The sequence below is a fragment of the Colletes latitarsis genome, unplaced genomic scaffold (assembly GCF_051014445.1).
Source record: "Colletes latitarsis isolate SP2378_abdomen unplaced genomic scaffold, iyColLati1 scaffold0007, whole genome shotgun sequence".
Classification (NCBI taxonomy): Eukaryota; Metazoa; Arthropoda; class Insecta; order Hymenoptera; family Colletidae; genus Colletes; species Colletes latitarsis.
In genome coordinates, this window is record NW_027488367.1 from 5,686,382 (window position 1) to 5,706,417 (window position 20,036).

Below are 20,036 nucleotides of genomic sequence, written 5' to 3' on the forward strand. Positions count from 1 at the left end.
GATGAGAGCAAATCCCAGACCTAACCTAGACCTAACATGAATTACTCTCTAAAGTATTGATCGAAACCAGGTTTAATTGACTGTGTCAGTGTGGTACCACATTACTACGTGATCCAAACCAGTAAAAACCCAGGATCCGATCAACAAGTATGTGAAGAATGCGAAAGTATGAGTCTGATGAGTGAAAATCGCAGACCTAACCTAGACCTAACATGCGTTATTCTCTAAAATATTGATCCAAACCAGGTTTAATGGACTGTTTCAGTGTGGTACCACTTTACTACGTGATCCAAAGCAGAAAAAACACTCGATCAGGTCAAGAAGTATGTGAAGAATGCGAAAGTATGAGTCTGATGAGGGCTAATCCCAGACCTATCCCAGACCTAACTTGCGTTATCCTCTAAAATAATGATCGAAACCAGGTTCAATTGACTGTTTTAGTTGTGGTACCACTTTACTACGTGATCCAAAGCAGAAAAAACCCTCGATGAGGTCAACATGCATGTTAAAACTGCGAAAGTATGACCCTGATGAGGGCAAATCCCAGGGCTTACCTAGACCTAACATGCGTTGTCCTCTAAAATATTGATGGAAACCAGGTTTAATGGACTGTTTCAGTGTGGTACCACTTTACTACGTGATCCAAAGCAGAAAAAACACTCGATCAGGTCAACATGTATGTTAGAACTGCGAAAGTATGACCCTGATGAGGGCAAATCCCAGACCTATCCCAGACCTAACTTGCGTTGTCCTCTAAGATATTGATGGAAACCAGGTTTAATTGACTGTTTCAGTGTTGTACTTCATTACTACGTGATGCAATCCAGAAAAAGCCCAGGATCTAGCCATCAAGTATGAGAAATATGCGAAAGAATGAGCCTCATGAGGGCAAATCCCAGGCCTATCCCAGACCTAACTTGCGTTATCCTCTAAAATATTGAACGAAACCAGGTTTAATTGACTGCTTCAGCGTGGTACCACATTACTACGTGGTACAATCCAGAAACAGCCCAGGATCTAGCCATGAAGTATGAGAAATATGCGAAAGTATGAGCCTGATGAGGGCAAATCCTAGACCTAACCCAAACCTAACATGCGATATCCTCTAAAATATTTATCAAGACCACGTTTAATTGAATGTTCCAGTGTGGTACCACATTACTACGTGAACCAAACCAGAAAAAAACCAGGATCCATTCAACAAGTATGTGAGGAATGCGAAAGTATGAGTGTGATGAGGGCTAATCCCAGACCTATCCCAGACCTAACTTGCGTTGTCCTCTAAGATATTGATGGAAACCAGGTTTAATTGACTGTTTCAGTGTTGTACTTCATTACTACGTGATGCAATCCAGAAAAAGCCCAGGATCTAGCCATCAAGTATGAGAAATATGCGAAAGAATGAGCCTGATGAGAGCAAATCCCACACCTAACCTAGACCAAACATGAATTATTCTCTAAAATATTGATCGAATCCAGGTTTAATTGACTATTTCAGTGTGGTCCCACATTACTACGTGATCCAAACCAGAAAAAACCCAGGATCCGTTCAACAAGTATGTGAAGAATGCGAAAGTATGAGTCTGATGAGTGAAAATCCCAGGCCTAACCTAGACCTAACACGCGTTATCCTCAAAAATATTGATCGAAACCTGGTTTAATCTGCTGTTTCAGTGTGGTACCACATTACTATGTGATCCAAACCTGAAAATAACCCAGGATCTGTTCAACGAGTATGTGAAGTGTGCGAAAGTATGAGTCTGTTGAGGTCAAATCCCAGACCTATCCCAGACTTAACTTGCGTTATCCTCTAAAATATTGATCGAAACCGGGTTTAATCGACTGTCTCAGTGTGGTACCACATTAATACGTGATCCAAACCAGAAAAAACCCAGGATCAGTTCAACAAGTATGTGAAAAACGCGAAAGTATGAGCCTGATGAGGGCGAATCCCAGACCTATCCCAGACCTAACTTGCGTTATCCTCTAAAATATTGATCGAAACCAGGTTTAATTGACTGTTTCAGCGTGGTACCACATTACTACGTGATACAATCCGGAAACAGCCCAGGATCTTGCCATGAAGTATGAGAAATATGCGAATGTATGAGCCTGATGAGGGCAAATCCTAGACCTAACCCAAACCTAACATGCGTTATCCTCTAAAATATTGATCCAAACCAGGTTTAATGGACTGTTCCAGGGTGGTACCACTTTACTACGTGATCCAAAGCATTAAGAACCCTCCATCAGGTCAACATGTATGTTAAAACTGCGAAAGTATGACCCTGATGAGGGCAAATCCCAGGCCTTACCTAGACCTAACATGCGTTGTCCTCTAAAATATTGATGGAAACCAGGTTTAATTGACTGTTTCAGTGTTGTACTTCATTACTACGTGATGCAATCCAGAAAAAGCCCAGGATCTAGCATTCAAGTATGAGAAATATGCGAAAGAATGAGCCTGATGAGGGCAAATCCCAGACCTAACCTAGACCTGACATGAATTATTCTCTAAAATATTGATCAAAACCAGGTTCAATTGACTGTTTCAGTGTGGTACCACATTACTACCTGATCCAATCCAGAAATAGCCCAGGATCCAGCCATGAAGTATGAGAAATATGCGAAAGTATGAGCCTGATGGGGGCAAATCCTAGACCTAACCCAGACCTAACATGCGTTATCCTCTAAAATATTTATCTAGACCAGGTTTAATTGAATGTTTCAGTGTGGTACCACATTACTATGTGATCCAAACCAGTAAAAACCCAGGATCCGTTCAACAAGTATGTGAAGAATGCGAAAGTACGAGTCTGCTGAGTGAAAATCCCCGGCCTAACCTAGACCTAACATGCGTTATCCTCAAAAATATTGATCGAAACCAGGTTTAATAGACTGTTTCAGTGTGGTACCACACTACTACGTGACCCAAACCGGAAAAACCCAGGATCTGTTGAACAAATATGTGATAAACGCGAAAGTATGAGCCTGACGAGGGCAAATCCCAGACCTATCCCAGACCTAAGTTGCGTTATCCTCAAAAATATTGATCGAAACCTGGTTTAATCGACTGTTTCAGTGTGGTACCACATTACTACGTGATCCAATCCAGAAATAGCCCAGGATCTAGCCATGACGTATTTGAAATATGCGAAAGTATGGGCCTGACGAGGGCAAATCCTAGACCTAACGAAGACCTAACATGCTTTATCCTCTAAAATATTTATCAAGACCAGGTTTATTTGATTGCTTCAGTGTGGTCCCTCATTACTACGTAATCCAAACCAGAAAAAACCCAGGATCCGTTCAACAAGTATGTGAAGAATACGAAAGTATGAGTCTGGTGAGTGAAAATCCCAGGCCTAACCTAGACCTAACATGCGTTATCCTCAAAAATATTGATCCAAACAAGGTTTAATGGACTGTTTCAGTGTGGTACCACACTACTACGTGATCCAAACTAGAAAAAACACAGGATCTGTTCAACAAGTATGTGAAAAACGCGAAAGTATGAGCCTGATGAGGGCAAATCCCAGACTTATCCCAGACCTAACTTGCGTTGTCCACTAAGATATTGATGGAAACCAGGTTTAATTGACTGCTTCAGTGTTGTACTTCATTACTGCGTGATGCAATCCAGGAAAAGCCCAGGATCTAGCCATCAAGTATGAGAAATATGCGAAGGTATGAGCCTGATGAGGGCGAATCCCAGACCTATCCCAGACCTAACTTGCGTTATCCTCTAAAATATTCATCGAAATCAGGCTTAATTGACTGTTTCAGCGTGGTACCACATTACTACGTGAGACAATCCAGAAACAGCCCAGGATCTAGCCATGAAGTATGAGAAATATGCGAAAGTATCAGCCTGATGAGGGCATATCCTAGACCTAACCCAAACCTAACATGCGTTATCCTCTAAAATATTAATCAAGACCAGGTTTAATTGAATGTTCCAGTGTGGTACCACATTACTACGTGAACCAAACCAGAAAAAACACAGGATCCGTTCAACAAGTATGTGAAGAATGCGAAAGTATGAGTCTGACGAGTGAAAATCCCTGACCTAACCTAGACCAAACTTGCGTTATCCTCTAAAATATTGATCCAAACCAGGTTTAATGGACTGTTTCAGTGTGGTCCCACATTACTACGTGATCCAAGCCAGAAAAAACCCAGGATCTGCTCAAAAAGTGTGTGATAAACGCGAAAGTATGAGCCTGATGAGGGCGAATCCCAGACCTATCCCAGACCTAACTTGCGTTATCCTCTAAAATATTGATCGAAACCAGTTTTAATTGACTGTTTCAGCGTGGTACCACATTACTACGTGATACAATCCAGAAACAGCCCAGGATCTAGCCATGAAGTATGAGAAATATGCGAAAGTATGAGCCTGATGAGGGCAAATCCTAGACCTAACCCAAACCTAACATGCGTTATCCTCTAAAATATTTATCAAGACCAGGTTTAATTGACTGTTTCAGTGTGGTACCACATTACTACGTGATCCAAACCAGAAATAGCCCAGGATCCAGCCATGAAGTATGAGAAATATGCGAAAGTATGAGCCTGATGTGGGCAAATCCTAGTCCTAACCCAGACCTAACATGCGTTATCCTCTAAAATATTTATCAAGACCAGGTTTAATGGACTGTTTCATTGTGGTACCACATTACTACGTGATCCAAACAAGAAAAAAACCCAGGATCTTGTCAACGAGTATGTAAAGTGTGCGAAAGTATGTGTCTGATGAGGGCTAATCCCAGATCTAACCTAGACCTAACATGAATTATTCTCTAAAATATTGATCGAAACCAGGTTTAATTGACTGTTTTAGTTGTGGTACCACTTTACTACGTGATCCAAAGCAGAAAAAACCCTCGATCAGGTCAACATGCATGTTAAAACTGCGAAAGCATGAGCCTGATGAGGGCTAATCCCAGACCTATCCCAGACCTAACTTGCGTTATCCTCTAAAATAGTGATCGAAACCAGGTTTCATTGACTGTTTTAGTTGTGGTACCACTTTACTACGAGATCCAAAGCAGAAAAAACACTCGATCAGGTCAACATGCATGTTAAAACTGCGAAAGTATGACCCTAATGAGGGCAAATCCCAGGCCTAACCTAGGCCTAACATGCGTTATCTTCTAAAATATTGAGCGAAACCAGGTTTAATTGACTGTTTCAGTGTGGTACCACATTACTACGTGATACAATCCAGAAATAGCCCAGGATCTAGCCATGAAGTATGAGAAAAATGCGAAAGTATGAGCCTGATGAGTGAAAATCCCAGACCTAACTTAGACCTAACATGCGTTATCCTCAAAAATATTGATCGAAACTAGGTTTAATCGACTGTTTCAGTGTGGTACCACACTACTACGTGACCCAAACAGGAAAAAACCCAGGATCTGTTCAACAAGTATGTGAAAAACGCGAAAGTATGAGCCTGATGAGGGCAAATCCCAGACCTATCCCAGACCTAACTTGCGTTATCCTCAAAAATATTGATAGAAACCTGGTTTAATCGACTGTTTCAGTGTGGTACCACATTACTACGTGATCCAATCCAGAAATAGCCCAGGATCTAGCCATGAAGTATGAGAAATATGCGAAAGTATGAGCCTGACGAGGGCAAATCCTAGACCAAACCCAGACCTAACATGCGTTATCCTCTAAAATATTTATCAAGACCAGGTTTAATTGAATGTTTCAGTGTGGTACCACATTACTACGTGATCCAAACCAGAAAAAACCCAGGATCCGTTCAACAAGTATGTGAAGAATGCGAATGTATGAGTCTGATCAGTGAAAATCTTAGACCTAACCCAGACCTAAGATGCGTTATCCTCTAAAATATTTATCCAGAACAGGTTTCATTGAATGTTTCAGTGTGGTACCACTTTACTACGTGATCCAATCCAGAAATAGCCCAGGATCTAGCCATGAAGTATGAGAAATATGCGATAGTAAGAGCCTGATGAGGGCAAATCCTAGACCTATCCCAGACCTAACTTGCGTTGTCCTCTAAAATATTGATGGAAACCAGGTTTCATTGACTGTTTCAGTATGGTACTACATTACTACGTGATGCAATCCAGATAAAGCCCAGGATCCGTTCAACAAGTATGAAGAAAGCGAAAGTATGAGTCTGATGAGGGCTAATCCCAGACCTATCCCAGACCTAACATGCGTTATCCTCAAAAATATTGATCGAAACCAGGTTTAATCGACTGTTTCAGTGTGGTACCACATTACTGCGTGATCCAAACTAGAAAAAAACCCAGGATCTCGTCAACGAGTATGTGAAGTGTGCGAAAGTATGAGCCTGATGAGGGCAAATCCTAGACCTAACCCAGACCTAACATGCGTTATTCTCTAAAATATTTATCAAGGCCAGGTTTAATTGAATGTTTCAGTGTGGTACCACATTACTACGTGTTCCAAACCAGAAAAAACTCAGGATCCGTTCAACAAGTATGTGAAGAAGGCGAAAGTATGAGTCTGATCAGTGAAAATCTCAGGCCTTAAATAGACCTAACTTGCGTTGTACTCTAAAATATTAATCGAAACCAGGTTTAATTGACTGTTTCAGTGTGGTACCACATTACTACGTGATCCAATCCAGAAATAGCCCAGGATCCAGCCATGAAGTATGAGAAATATGAGAAAGTATGAGCCTGATGAGGGCAAATCCTAGACCTGACCTAGACCTAACATGCGTTATCCTCAATAATATTGATCGAAACCAGGTTTAATCGACTGTTTCAGTGTGTTACCACATTACTACGTGATCCAAACCAGAAAAAAACCCAGGATCTGTTCAACGAGTATGTGAAGTGTGCGAAAGTATGAGTCTGATGAGGGCTAATCCCAGACCTACCCCAGACCTAACTTGCGTTATCCTCTAAAATATTTATCCAGACCAGGTTTCATTGAATGTTTCAGTGTGGTACCACATTACTACGTGATCCAATCCAGAAAAAACCCAGGATCCGTTCAACAAGTATGTGAAGAATGCGAAAGTATGAGTCTGATGAGTGAAAATCCCAGACCTGACCTAGACCTAACATGCGTTATCCTCAAAAATATTGATCGAAACCTGGTTTAATCCACTGTTCCAGTGTGGTACCACATTACTATGTGATCCAAACCAGAAAATAACACAGGATCTGTTCAACGAGTATGTGAAGAAAGCGAAAGTATGAGTCTGATGAGGGCTAATCCCAGACCTATCCCAGACCTAACTTGCGTTATCCTCTAAAATATTTATCCAGACCAGGTTTCATTGAATGTTTCAGTGTGGTACCACATTACTACGTGATCCAATCCAGAAAAAACACAGGATCCGTTCAACAAGTATGTGAAGAATGCGAAAGTATGAGTCTGATGAGTGAAAATCCCAGACCTATGCCAGACCTAACTTGCGATATCCTCTAAAATATTGATCGAAACCAGGTTTAATTGACTGCTTTATTGTGGTACCACACTACTACGGGATCCAAACCAGAAAAAACCCAGGATCTGTTCAACAAGTATGTGAAAAACGCGATAGTATGAGCCTGATGAGGGCAAATCCCAGACCTATCCCAGACCTAACTTGCGTTGTCCTCTAAAATATTGATGGAAACCAGGTTTAATTGACTGCTTCAGTGTGGTCCCACATTACTACGTGATCCAAACCAGAAAAAACCCAGGATCCGTTCAACAAGTATGTGAAAAATGCGAAAGTATGAGTCTGATGAGTGAAAATCCCAGGCCTAACCTAGACCTAACATGCGTTATCCTCTAAAATATTGATCGAAACCTGGTTTAATCGACTGTTTCAGTGTGGTACCACATTACTATGTGATCCAAACCAGAAAATAACCCTGGATCTGTTCAACGAGTATGTGAAGTGTGCGAAAGTATGAGTCTGATGAGGTCAAATCCCAGACCAATCCCAGACTTAACTTGCGTTATCCTCTAAGATATTGATCGAAACCAGGTTTAATCGTCTGTTTCAGTGTGGTACCACGTTACTACGTGATCCAAACCAGAAAAAACCCAGGATCAGTTCAACAAGTATGAGAAGAATGCGAAAGTATGAGTCTGATGAGTGGAAATCCCAGGGCTAACCTAGACCTTACATGCGTTATCCTCTAAAATATTCATCCAAACCAGCTTTAATGGACTGTTTCAGTGTGGTACCACACTACTACGTGATACAAACCAGAAAAAACCCAGGATCTGTTCAACAAGTATGTGAAAAACGCGAAAGTATGAGCCTGATGAGGGCGTATCCCAGACATATGCCAGACCTAACTTGCGTTATCCTCTAAAATATTGATCGAAACCAGGTTTAATTGACTGTTTCAGCGTGGTACCACACTACTACGTGATACAATCCAGAAACAGCCCAGGATCTAGCCATCAAGTATGAGAGATATGCGAAAGTATGAGCCTGCTGAGTGCAAATCCTAGACCTAACCCAAGCCTAACATGCGTTATCCTCTAAAATATTTATCAAGACAAGGTTTAATTGATTGTTTCAGTGTGGTCCCTCATTACAACGTGATCCAAACCAGAAAAAACCCAGGATCCGTTCAACAGGTATGTGAAGAATGCGAAAGTATGAGTCTGATGAGTGAAAATCCCAGGCCTGACCTAGACCTAACATGTGTTATCCTCTAAAATATTGAGCGAAACCAGGTTTAATGGACTGTTTCAGTGTGGTACCACACTACTACGGGATCCAAACCAGAAAAAACCCAGGATCTGTTCAACAAGTATGTGAAGTGTGCGAAAGTATGAGTCTGATGAGGTCAAATCCCAGACCAATCCCAGACTTAACTTGCGTTATCCTCTAAAATATTGATCGAAACCAGGTTTAATCGACTGTTTCAGTGTGGTACCACACTACTACGTGATACAAACCAGAAAAAACCCAGGATCTGTTCAACAAGTATGAGAAGAATGCGAAAGTATGAGTCTGATGAGTGAAAATCTCAGGGCTAACCTAGACCTAACATGCGTTATCCTCTAAACAATTGATCCAAACTAGGTTTAATGGACTGTTTCAGTGTGGTACCACTTTACTACGTGATCCAAAGCAGAAAAAACCCTCGATCAGGTCAACATGTATGTTAAAACTGCGAAAGTATGACCCTGATCAGGGCAAATCCCAGGCCTAACCTAGACCTAACATGCGTTATCCTCTAAACAATTGATCCAAACCAGGTTTAATCGACTGTTTCAGTGTGGTACCACATTACTACGTGATCCAAACCAGTAAAAACCCAGGATCAGTTCAACAAGTATAAGAAGAATGCGAAAGTATGAGTCTGATGAGTGAAAATCCCAGGGCTAACCTAGACCTAACATGCGTTATCCTCTAAAATATTGATCCAAACCAGGTTTAATGGACTGTTTCAGTGTGGTACCACATTACTACGTGATACAAGCCAGACAAAACACAGGATCCGTTCAACAAGTATGTGAGGAATGCGAAAGTATGAGTCTGATGAGGGCAAATCCCAGACCTATCCCAGACCTAACTTGCGTTATCCACTAAAATATTGATCGAAACCAGGTTTAACCGACTGTTTCAGTGTGGAACCACATTACTACGTGATCCAAACCAGAAAAAACCCAGGATCCGTTCAACAAGTATGTGAAGAATGCGAATGTATGAGTCTGATCAGTGAAAATCTCAGGCCTTACCTACACCTAACTTGCGTTGTCCTCTAAAATATTGATGGAAACCAGGTTTCATTGACTGTTTCAGTGTGGTACTACATTACTACGTGATGCAATCCAGAAAAAGCTCAGGATCTAGCCATCAAGTATGAGAAATATGCGAAAGAATGAGCCTGATGAGAGCAAATCCCAGACCTATCCCAGACCTAACTTGCGTTATCCTCCAAAATATTTATCAAGGCCAGGTTTAATTGAATGTTTCAGTGTGGTACCACATTACTACGTGATCCAAACAAGAAAAAACCAAGGATCCGTTCAACAAGTATGTGAAGAATGCGAAAGTATGAGTCTGATGAGTGAAAATCCCAGGCCTGACCTAGACCTAACATGAATTATTCTCTAAAATATTCATCGAAACCAGGTTTAATCGACTGTTTCAGTATGGTACCACATTACTATGTGATCCAAACCAGAAAATAACCCAGGATCTGTTCAACAAGTATGTGAATTGTGCGAAAGTATGAGTCTGATGAGGTCAAATCCCAGACCAATCCCAGACTTAACTTGCGTTATCCTCTAAAATATTGATCGGAACCAGGTTTAATCGACTGTTTCAGCGTGGTACCACATTACTACTTGATACAATCCAGGAACAGCCCAGGATCTAGCCATCAAGTATGAGAAATATGCGAAAGAATGAGCCTGATGAGAGCAAATCCCAGACCAAACCTAGACCTAACATGAATTATTCTCTAAAATATTCATCGAAACCAGGTTTAATCGACTGTTTCAGTGTGGTACCACATTACTATGCGATCCAAACCAGAAAAACCCCAGGATCCGTTCAACAAGTATGTGAAGAATGCGAAAGTATGAGTCTGATGAGTGAAAATCCCAGGCCTGACCTAGACCTAACATGCGTTATCCTCTAAAATATTGATCCAAACCAGGTTTAATGGACTGTTTCAGTGTGGTACCACACTACTACGTGATCCAAACCAGAAAAACCCCAGGATCCGTTCAACAAGTATGTGAAGAATGCGAAAGTATGAGTCTGATGAGTGAAAATCCCAGGCCTGACCTAGACCTAACATGCGTTATCCTCTAAAATATTGATCCAAACCAGGTTTAATGGACTGTTTCAGTGTGGTACCACACTACTACGTGATCCAAACCAGAGAAAACCCAGGATCTGTTCAACAAGTATGTGAAAAACGCGAAAGTATGAGCCTGATGAGGGCAAATCCCAGACCTATCCCAGACCTAACTTGCGTTGTCCTCTAAGATATTGATGGAAACCAGGTTTAATTGACTGTTTCAGTGTTGTACTTCATTACTACGTGATGCAATCCAGAAAAAGCCCAGGATCTAGCCATCAAGTATGAGAAATATGCGAAAGAACGAGCCTGATGAGAGCAAATCCCAGACCTAACCTAGACCTAACATGAATTATTCTCTAAAATATTGATCGAAACCAGGTTTAATCGACTGTTTCAGTGTGGTACCACATTACTATGTGATCCAAACCAGAAAATAACCCAGGATCTGTTCAACGAGTATGTGAAGTGTGCGAAAGTATGAGTCTGATGAGGTCGAATCCCAGACCTATCCCAAACCTAACTATGCGTTATCCTCTAAAATATTGATCATAACCAGGTTTGATCGACTGTTTCAGTGTGGTACCACATTACTACGTGATCCAAACCAGAGAAAACCCAGGATCAGTTCAACAAGTATGAGAAGAATGCGAAAGTATGAGTCTGATGAGTGAAAATCCCAGGGCTAACCTAGACCTAACATGCGTTATCCTCTAAACAATTGATCCAAACCAGGTTTAATGGACTGTTTCAGTGTGGTACCACACTACTACGTGTTACAAACCAGAAAAAAACCCAGGATCTGTTCAACAAGTATGAGAAGAATGCGAAAGTATGAGTCTCATGGGTGAAAATCCCAGGGCTAACCTAGACCTAACATGCGTTATCCTCTAAACAATTGATCCAAACCAGGTTTAATGGACTGTTTCAGTGTGGTACCACTTTACTACGTGATCCAAAGCAGAAAAAACCCTCGATCAGGTCAACATGTATGTTAAAACTGCGAAAGTATGACCCTGATCAGGGCAAATCCCAGGCCTAACCTAGACCTAACATGCGCTGTCCTCTAAAATATTGATGGAAACCAGGTTTAATTGACTGTTTCAGTGTTGTACTTCATTACTACGTGATCCACTCCAGAAAAAACCCAGGATCTGTTCAACGAGTATGTGAAGTGTGCGTAGGTATGAGTCTGATGAGGGCAAATCCCAGACCTATCCCAGACCTAACTTGCGTTATCCACTAAAATATTGATCGAAACCAGGTTTAGCCGACTGTTTCAGTGTGGAACCACATTACTACGTGATCCAAACCAGAAAAAACCCAGTTTCAGTTCAACAAGTATGTGAAGAATGCGAAAGTATGAGTCTGATGAGTGAAAATCCCAGGCCTAACCTAGACCTAACATGCGTTGTCCTCAAAAATAGTGATCGAAACCTGGTTTAATCGACTGTTTCAGTGTGGTACCACATTACTATGTGATCCAAACCAGAAAATAACCCAGGATCTGTTCAACGAGTATGTGAAGTGTGCGAAAGTATGAGTCTGATGAGGGCAAATCCCAGACCTATCCCAGACCTAACATGCGTTATCCTCTAAAATATTTATCAAGACCAGGTTTAATTGATTGTTTCAGTGTGGACCCACATAACTACGTGATCCAAACCAGAAAAAACCCAGGATCCGTTCAACAAGTATGTGAAGAATGCGAATGTATGAGTCTGATCAGTGAAAATCTCAGGCCTTACCTAGACCTAACTTGCGTTGTCCTCTAAAATATTGATGGAAACCAGGTTTCATTGACTGTTTCAGTGTGGTACTACATTACTACGTGATGCAATCCAGAAAAAGCTCAGGATCTAGCCATCAAGTACGAGAGATATGCGAAAGAATTAGCCTGATGAGAGCAAATCCCAGACCTATCCCAGACCTAACTTGCGTTATCCTCCAAAATATTTATCAAGGCCAGGTTTAATTGAATGTTTCAGTGTGGTACCACATTACTATGTGATCCAAACCAGAAAATAATGCAGGATCCGTTCAACAAGTATGTGAAAAACGCGAAAGTATGAGCCTGATGAGGGCAAATCCCAGACCTGTCCCAGACCTAACTTGCGTTATCCTCTAAAATATTGATCGAAACCAAGTTTAATCGACTGTATCAGTGTGGAACCACATTACTACGTCATCCAAGCCAGAAAAAAACCCAGGATCATGTCAACGAGTATGTGAAGTGTGCGAAAGTATGAGTCTGATGAGGGCTAATCCCAGACCTATCCCAGACCTAGCTTGCGTGATCCTGTAAAATATTGATCGAAACCAGGTTTAATTGACTGTTTTAGTGTGGTACCACATTACTACGAGATACAATGCAGAAACAGCCCAGGATCTAGCCATGAAGTATGAGAAATATGCGAAAGTATGAGCCTGATGAGGGAAAATCCTAGACGTAACCCAGACCTAACATGCGTTATCCTCTAAAATATTTATCAAGACCAGGTTTAATGGACTGTTTCAGTGTGGTACCACACTACTACGTGATCCAAACCAGAAAAACCCCAGGATCCGTTCAACAAGTATGTGAAGAATGCGAAAGTATGAGTCTGATGAGTGAAAATCCCAGGCCTGACCTAGACCTAACATGCGTTATCCTCTAAAATATTGATCCAAACCAGGTTTAATGGACTGTTTCAGTGTGGTACCACACTACTACGTGATCCAAACCAGAGAAAACCCAGGATCTGTTCAACAAGTATGTGAAAAACGCGAAAGTATGAGCCTGATGAGGGCAAATCCCAGACCTATCCCAGACCTAACTTGCGTTGTCCTCTAAGATATTGATGGAAACCAGGTTTAATTGACTGTTTCAGTGTTGTACTTCATTACTACGTGATGCAATCCAGAAAAAGCCCAGGATCTAGCCATCAAGTATGAGAAATATGCGAAAGAACGAGCCTGATGAGAGCAAATCCCAGACCTAACCTAGACCTAACATGAATTATTCTCTAAAATATTGATCGAAACCAGGTTTAATCGACTGTTTCAGTGTGGTACCACATTACTATGTGATCCAAACCAGAAAATAACCCAGGATCTGTTCAACGAGTATGTGAAGTGTGCGAAAGTATGAGTCTGATGAGGTCGAATCCCAGACCTATCCCAAACCTAACTATGCGTTATCCTCTAAAATATTGATCATAACCAGGTTTGATCGACTGTTTCAGTGTGGTACCACATTACTACGTGATCCAAACCAGAGAAAACCCAGGATCAGTTCAACAAGTATGAGAAGAATGCGAAAGTATGAGTCTGATGAGTGAAAATCCCAGGGCTAACCTAGACCTAACATGCGTTATCCTCTAAACAATTGATCCAAACCAGGTTTAATGGACTGTTTCAGTGTGGTACCACACTACTACGTGTTACAAACCAGAAAAAAACCCAGGATCTGTTCAACAAGTATGAGAAGAATGCGAAAGTATGAGTCTCATGGGTGAAAATCCCAGGGCTAACCTAGACCTAACATGCGTTATCCTCTAAACAATTGATCCAAACCAGGTTTAATGGACTGTTTCAGTGTGGTACCACTTTACTACGTGATCCAAAGCAGAAAAAACCCTCGATCAGGTCAACATGTATGTTAAAACTGCGAAAGTATGACCCTGATCAGGGCAAATCCCAGGCCTAACCTAGACCTAACATGCGCTGTCCTCTAAAATATTGATGGAAACCAGGTTTAATTGACTGTTTCAGTGTTGTACTTCATTACTACGTGATCCACTCCAGAAAAAACCCAGGATCTGTTCAACGAGTATGTGAAGTGTGCGTAGGTATGAGTCTGATGAGGGCAAATCCCAGACCTATCCCAGACCTAACTTGCGTTATCCACTAAAATATTGATCGAAACCAGGTTTAGCCGACTGTTTCAGTGTGGAACCACATTACTACGTGATCCAAACCAGAAAAAACCCAGTTTCAGTTCAACAAGTATGTGAAGAATGCGAAAGTATGAGTCTGATGAGTGAAAATCCCAGGCCTAACCTAGACCTAACATGCGTTGTCCTCAAAAATAGTGATCGAAACCTGGTTTAATCGACTGTTTCAGTGTGGTACCACATTACTATGTGATCCAAACCAGAAAAAGCTCAGGATCTAGCCATCAAGTACGAGAGATATGCGAAAGAATGAGCCTGATGAGAGCAAATCCCAGACCTATCCCAGACCTAACTTGCGTTATCCTCCAAAATATTTATCAAGGCCAGGTTTAATTGAATGTTTCAGTGTGGTACCACATTACTATGTGATCCAAACCAGAAAATAATGCAGGATCCGTTCAACAAGTATGTGAAAAACGCGAAAGTATGAGCCTGATGAGGGCAAATCCCAGACCTGTCCCAGACCTAACTTGCGTTATCCTCTAAAATATTGATCGAAACCAAGTTTAATCGACTGTATCAGTGTGGAACCACATTACTACGTCATCCAAGCCAGAAAAAAACCCAGGATCATGTCAACGAGTATGTGAAGTGTGCGAAAGTATGAGTCTGATGAGGGCTAATCCCAGACCTATCCCAGACCTAGCTTGCGTGATCCTGTAAAATATTGATCGAAACCAGGTTTAATTGACTGTTTTAGTGTGGTACCACATTACTACGAGATACAATGCAGAAACAGCCCAGGATCTAGCCATGAAGTATGAGAAATATGCGAAAGTATGAGCCTGATGAGGGAAAATCCTAGACGTAACCCAGACCTAACATGCGTTATCCTCTAAAATATTTATCAAGACCAGGTTTAATTGAATGTTTCAGTGTGGTACCACATTACTACGTGATCCAAACCAGAAAAAACCCAGGATCCGTTCAACAAGTATGTGAAGAATGCGAATGTATGAGTCTGATCAGTGAAAATCTCAGGCTTTACCTAGACCTAACTTGCGTTGTCCTCTAAAATATTGATGGAAACCAGGTTTCATTGACTGTTTCAGTATGGTACTACATTACTACGTGATGCAATCCAGAAAAAGCCCAGGATCCGTTCAACAAGTATGAAGAAAGCGAAAGTATGAGTCTGATGAGGGCTAATCCCAGACCTATCCCAGACCTAACATGCGTTATCCTCAAAAATATTGATCGAAACCAGGTTTAATCGACTGTTTCAGTGTGGTACCACATTACTGCGTGAGCCAAACTAGAAAAAAACCCAGGACCTCGTCAACGAGTATGTGAAGTGTGCGAAAGTATGAGTCTGATGAGGGCTAATCCCAGACCTATCCCAGACCTAACATGCGTTATCCTCTAAAATATTTATCAAGACCAGGTTTAATTGAATGTTTCAGTGTGGTACCACAATACTACGTGATCCAAACCACAAAAAACCCAGGATCTGTTCGACAAGTATGTGAAAAACGCGAAACTGTGAGCCTGATGAGGGCAAATCTTAGACCTAACCTTGACCTAACATGCGTTATCCTTTAAAATTTTTATCCAGACCAGGTTTCATTGAATGTTTCAGTGTGGTACCACTTTACTACGTGATCCAATCCAGAAATAGCCCAGGCTCTAGCCATGAAGTATGAGAAATATGCGAAAGTATGAGTCTGATGAGGGCTAATCCCAGACCTATCCCAGACCTAACTTGCGTTATCCTCTAAAATATTTATCCAGACCAGGTTTCATTGGATGTTTCAGTGTGGTACCACATTACTACGTGATCCAATCCAGAAAAAACAAAGGATCCGTTCAACAAGTATGTGAAGAATGCGAAAGTATGAGCCTGATGAGGGCAAATCCCAGACCTATCCCAGACCTAACATGCGTTATCCTCTAAAATATTGATCGAAACCTGGTTTAACCGACTGTTTCAGAGTGGTACCACATTGCTATGTGATCCAAACCAGAAAATAACCCAGGATCTGTTCAACGAGTATGTGAAGTGTGCGAAAGTATGAGTCTGATGAGGGCAAATCCCAGACCTATCCCAGACCTAACATGCGTTATCCTCGAAAATATTTATCAAGACCAGGTTTAATTGATTGTTTCAGTGTGGACCCACATTACTACGTGATCCAAACCAGAAAAAACCCAGGATCCGTTCAACAAGTATGTGAAGAATGCGAAAGTATGAGTCTGATGAGTGAAAATCCCAGGCCTAACCTAGACCTAATATGCGTTATCCTCAAAAATATTGATCGAAACCAGGTTTAACCGACTGTTTCAGTGTGGAACCACATTGCTACGTGATCCAAACCAGAAAAAAACCCAGTTTCAGTTCAACAAGTATGTGAAGAATGCGAAAGTATGAGTCTGATGAGTGAAAATCCCAGGCCTAACCTAGACCTAATATGCGTTATCCTCAAAAATATTGATCGAAACCAGGTTTAACCGACTGTTTCAGTGTGGAACCACATTGCTACGTGATCCAAACCAGAAAAAAACCCAGTTTCAGTTCAACAAGTATGTGAAGAATGCGAAAGTATGAGTCTGATGAGTGAAAATCCCAGGCCTAACCTAGACCTAACATGCGTTGTCCTCAAAAATATTGATCGAAACCTGGTTTAATCGACAGTTTCAGTGTGGTACCACATTACTATGTGATCCAAACCAGAAAATAACCCAGGATCTGTTCAACGAGTATGTGAAGTGTGCGAAAGTATGAGTCTGATGAGGGCAAATCCCAGACCTATCCCAGACCTAACATGCGTTATCCTCTAAAATATTTATCAAGACCAGGTTTAATTGATTGTTTCAGTGTGGACCCACATTACTACGTGATCCAAACCAGAAAAAACCCAGGATCCGTTCAACAAGTATGTGAAGAATGCGAAAGTATGAGTCTGATGAGTGAAAATCCCAGGCCTAACCTAGACCTAATATGCGTTATCCTCAAAAATATTGATCGAAACCTGGTTTAATCGACTGTTTCAGTGTGGTACCACATTACTATGTGATCCAAACCAGAAAATAACCCAGGATCTGTTCAACGAGTATGTGAAGTGTGCGAAAGTATGAGTCTGATGAGGGCAAATCCCAGACCTATCCCAGACCTAACACGCGTTATCCTCTAAAATATTTATCAAGACCAGGTTTAATTGATTGTTTCAGTGTGGACCCACATAACTACGTGATCCAAACCAGAAAAAACCCAGGATCCGTTCAACAAGTATGTGAAGAATGCGAATGTATGAGTCTGATCAGTGAAAATCTCAGGCCTTACCTAGACCTAACTTGCGTTGTCCTCTAAAATATTGATGGAAACCAGGTTTCATTGACTGTTTCAGTGTGGTACTACATTACTACGTGATGGAATCCAGAAAAAGCTCAGGATCTAGCCATCAAGTATGAGAAATATGCGAAAGAATGAGCCTGATGAGAGCAAATCCCAGACCTATCCCAGACCTAACTTGCGTTAACCTCCAAAATATTTATCAAGGCCAGGTTTAATTGAATGTTTCAGTGTGGTACCACATTACTATGTGATCCAAACCAGAAAATAATGCAGGATCTGTTCAACGAGTACGTGAAGTGTGCGAAAGTATGAGTCTGATGAGGGCAAATCCCAGACCTATCCCGGACCTAACATGCGTTATCCTCTAAAATATTTATCAAGACCAGGTTTAATTGATTGTTTCAGTGTGGACCCACATTACTACGTGAACCAAACCAGAAAAAAACCCAGGATCTTGTCAACGAGTATGTGAAGTGTGCGAAAGTATGGGTCTGATGAGGGCTAATCCCAGACCTATCCCAGACCTAACATGCGTTATCCTCTAAAATATTTATCAAGACCAGGTTTAATTGATTGTTTCAGTGTGGACCCACATTACTACGTGATCCAAACCAGAAAAAACCCAGGATCCGTTCAACAAGTATGTGAAGAATGCGAAAGTATGAGTCTGATGAGTGAAAATCCCAGGCCTAACCTAGACCTAATATGCGTTATCCTCAAAAATATTGATGGAAACCAGGTTTCATTGACTGTTTCAGTGTGGTACTACATTACTACGTGATGCAATCCAGAAAAAGCTCAGGATCTAGCCATCAAGTACGAGAGATATGCGAAAGAATGAGCCTGATGAGAGCAAATCCCAGACCTATCCCAGACCTAACTTGCGTTATCCTCCAAAATATTTATCAAGGCCAGGTTTAATTGAATGTTTCAGTGTGGTACCACATTACTATGTGATCCAAACCAGAAAATAATGCAGGATCCGTTCAACAAGTATGTGAAAAACGCGAAAGTATGAGCCTGATGAGGGCAAATCCCAGACCTGTCCCAGACCTAACTTGCGTTATCCTCTAAAATATTGATCGAAACCAAGTTTAATCGACTGTATCAGTGTGGAACCACATTACTACGTCATCCAAGCCAGAAAAAAACCCAGGATCATGTCAACGAGTATGTGAATTGTGCGAAAGTATGAGTCTGATGAGGGCTAATCCCAGACCTATCCCAGACCTAGCTTGCGTGATCCTGTAAAATATTGATCGAAACCAGGTTTAATTGACTGTTTTAGTGTGGTACCACATTACTACGAGATACAATGCAGAAACAGCCCAGGATCTAGCCATGAAGTATGAGAAATATGCGAAAGTATGAGCCTGATGAGGGAAAATCCTAGACGTAACCCAGACCTAACATGCGTTATCCTCTAAAATATTTATCAAGACCAGGTTTAATTGAATGTTTCAGTGTGGTACCACATTACTACGTGATCCAAACCAGAAAAAACCCAGGATCCGTTCAACAAGTATGTGAAGAATGCGAATGTATGAGTCTGATCAGTGAAAATCTCAGGCCTTACCTAGACCTAACTTGCGTTGTCCTCTAAAATATTGATGGAAACCAGGTTTCATTGACTGTTTCAGTATGGTACTACATTACTACGTGATGCAATCCAGAAAAAGCCCAGGATCCGTTCAACAAGTATGAAGAAAGCGAAAGTATGAGTCTGATGAGGGCTAATCCCAGACCTATCCCAGACCTAACTTGCGTTATCCACTAAAATATTGATCGAAACCAGGTTTAACCGACTGTTTCAGTGTGGAACCACATTGCTACGTGATCCAAACCAGAAAATAACCCAGGATCTGTTCAACGAGTATGTGAAGTGTGCGAAAGTATGAGTCTGATGAGGGCTAATCCCAGACCTATCCCAGACCTAACATGCGTTATCCTCTAAAATATTTATCAAGACCAGGTTTAATTGAATGTTTCAGTGTGGTACCACAATACTACGTGATCCACACCACA